The sequence below is a fragment of the Theobroma umbraticum genome, unplaced genomic scaffold (assembly GCF_002168275.2).
Source record: "Theobroma umbraticum cultivar Fairchild unplaced genomic scaffold, ASM216827v3 scaffold_56.0, whole genome shotgun sequence".
Lineage (NCBI taxonomy): Eukaryota > Viridiplantae > Streptophyta > Magnoliopsida > Malvales > Malvaceae > Theobroma > Theobroma umbraticum.
Genome location: NW_018397256.1, coordinates 10,562,538 through 10,565,751, shown reverse-complemented (window position 1 = coordinate 10,565,751; position 3,214 = coordinate 10,562,538).

Sequence of the window (3,214 nt, the reverse complement as noted above, 5' to 3'; positions counted from 1 at the left end):
AACTAAAAGCATTAATTAATTATAATAGTATAGTAATATAATATTAGGTATGATGACCAAAGAAATTAACCACTTGATTCAAAATGACCCTTTCTATTAATGAAATGGTAAAGCATAAAGACTTAAAAAAAGCCATACAAAACAACACAACTACCTATTTTCTACTTATAGTATGATTTTTCACCTTTTTTATACCAATTCAAAGTTGATTATTTTCAAATTTTTGTACTTTTATTAGGGAGTACTTAATAAACAAATTGCTTTGATAAATTCTCAATATTTAAGTGATGCCATGTCAAAAACCATATTAGCTTATACACGTTATTGCATTCAACATTTAATTCAATAATTAATATAAAATTTATTTATCTTTTTAAATGAATAAAAAATTCACATTAGTAACTCCCATTTTAATAGCAGCAAAGAATACCGAAAAGCTGGATTATGTTGTGAAATTCAATCCTACTCAAGTATTTGTAATCGATCAATCCTTTTTGGGTTTATTAGTTATGTAAGCGGTTGCTTTCTTAGAAGTTCTCGGCAGTTGGCACCATGGGCTATTACTAATAGGTTTCTTTATATGTAAAAAATTAAAACAACATTGACAAAAAAAATAAGAAATCTGAAATATTCTTCAAGTCACCACTTGAACCTGCAACAAAATCTTCAATAGAAAAACCAAATTCCAACATCTTCAAAATCACAAAGTAGATATGAATATCTATATTATACATGGTTAAAAAAACAAAAATAAATCAAATTAAATTAAAACCCCAACAACAAAATTTCTAAAGATATTATATAATCATATCAACATGTTATATTAGTATATCAAATGATCATTTACTATAATATATCAACATATTACATCGACGTTATTTAACTTAAGATTTTATAAAATCATAAATGACATTTTATTTTGATCAATAATAGTTAACTAAATATTTTCTTGTTTGATTTAAAATAAAAATATAAAAATGTAATTGAATGCACTTAAAAAGTATGAACTATTCTAAATATTTTTGAATAATTTAAAAATTATTTTAGATATTATTTCAAAGCAATTAAAACACACTTAAAAAATAAAAAATAAATTTAAAATTTTCTTCAAGGCACCACTGAAACCAGCAACAAAATCTTCAATAGAAAAACCAAATTCTAACATCTTCGTAATCACAAAGTAGATACGAATATCTATACTATACATAATTAAACAAAAGTAAAAAAAGAAAACCAAAAGAAATTAAAACACCAACAAAAAAATTTCTGAAATTGGATGGACCTTCACCATACTGGTTCGGTCTTTCCGACGTCATCCGATATTCGCTCCACAATTAGGTGGACTTTGGCCATACTGGTTTGGTCTTTCGTACATCTGCCGTTCTGTCCATGAGGCTCTGGCGGTATTATTAGGCGGTGGAGCTTGATAACCTGTAGCAGTAGTTCCACCACTTAAACCTGTTGCTCCTCTATAAAAAGCTTGGTTAGCTTTGAACCCATTCACCCATGCTCCTTCAAAAGAATGATGGAAAGGAGGCGGGTTATTTGTGGGCCACGTGCCACTCCAATTTGCTGATCTCGTTGTCCTGTTGTAGAATGGATCTTGATCTTGTGAAGCACTTGCACCATATCGTCCTGCTGCTTCTGCTCGAAATCCTGAACTGCCATGAGGTGAAGGTTGATTATTGGGTGCGCCTGTATTGCTCTGACCCGCAGCTCCTGACCAAGAATTTGGCTCCGCTTGTTCACTTGCACCACTCTCATCTTTTGTACTCGTTGAGGCGGGCCCTTTAGATGATTTTGGAACAGTCTCATCTTGTTCACTACATTCATGTTGTTTACATGGACTAGCTGAGCGTCGTCGTTTTTCATCGTAAGCTTGTCTTGAAGAGGGTTCTGACAGGACCTCCCAGGCCTCGGAAACAAGCTTGAATGCACCGTCAGCCGCTGCAGAGCTGTTCTTGTCGGTGTGGACTTTGAGGACCCGTTGCTTGAAGGCCTTTTTAATAGCATCTTTATCAGCGTTGGAGTCTCGAACCCCGAGAACAGCGTAATAATCGGGGACATCATTGGTTTTCTCCTGCGAGGCCAAGTGAACACGGTAAGCTATCAAGACTTGATCGATGTAGTCTCTGGCCATTTTCGCTTGCTTTATGGCTCCTTCAAGATTCTGGGACCTGAAATTTTCTTCGGCTGCATCTAAAAAACCCTGCAGGTATGGAAGAGGCATGATTGGTTTAGCAAAAGAACTAATCTTGGTGTCTAAAATGGAGAATTTATTCTATCTGTTCTCCTTTTACAGCCAAAGTAGAGCAATAATTTTATCTGTTCTCTATATAGTCATGTGAATAATTTTTATTTGGACTTTTGGCTAGGATTCCGTTAGTTTCACTGACCAAGCATGTATATAACCTAAAAGTTTTAATTATTTATAATATACTAGTATAACATTAGGTATGATGATGACCAAAGAAATTAACCACTTGATTCAAAAATGACCCTTTCTATTAATGAAATGGTAATATATATATATATAGACTAAAAAAAGCCATATAAAACAACACAAATGACCACCTACCTAATTTCTAATTGTAGTATGTTTTTTTACCCTTTATTATATCAATTCAAAGTTGATTATTTCCAAAATTTTTGTGCTTTTAACGAGGAGCACTCAATAAACTAATTTCTTTGATAGATTCAAATTGTTTATGTAATACCATGCCAAAACCCAAAGTGACTTACGTTGTTACACGTAAAGAAGTTATTTACATTATTGCAATCAATATTTAATTTAATAATTAATACATAACCTTTTATTTAGAAAATAAAGATCATTGATTGCTTTCAAAATTTTTATACTTTATACAAGGAGCACTCTATAAACAAATTGCTTCGATAAATTCTCAATATGTACGTGATGCCATTTCAAAAACCACATTTGATTCAATATTTAATATAATTTTTTTTTTCAAATGAATTAAAAATTGCACATTGGTAACGTCCATTTTAAAAATAGCAACGAAGACTGAAGAGTTGGGTTATGTTGTGAAACTCAATCCTACTCGAGCATTGGAAATCGATCAATCAGTTTTGGGCCTAGTTAGCCATGTAGGTGGTGGTTTTGGTTTCTTCAAGAACATTTGTATAGCCGACTTTAGAATAGCTGAATGGGTCTATGCAGGTCGGCTTTCTCAGCCCATTATTTGTCGTAACA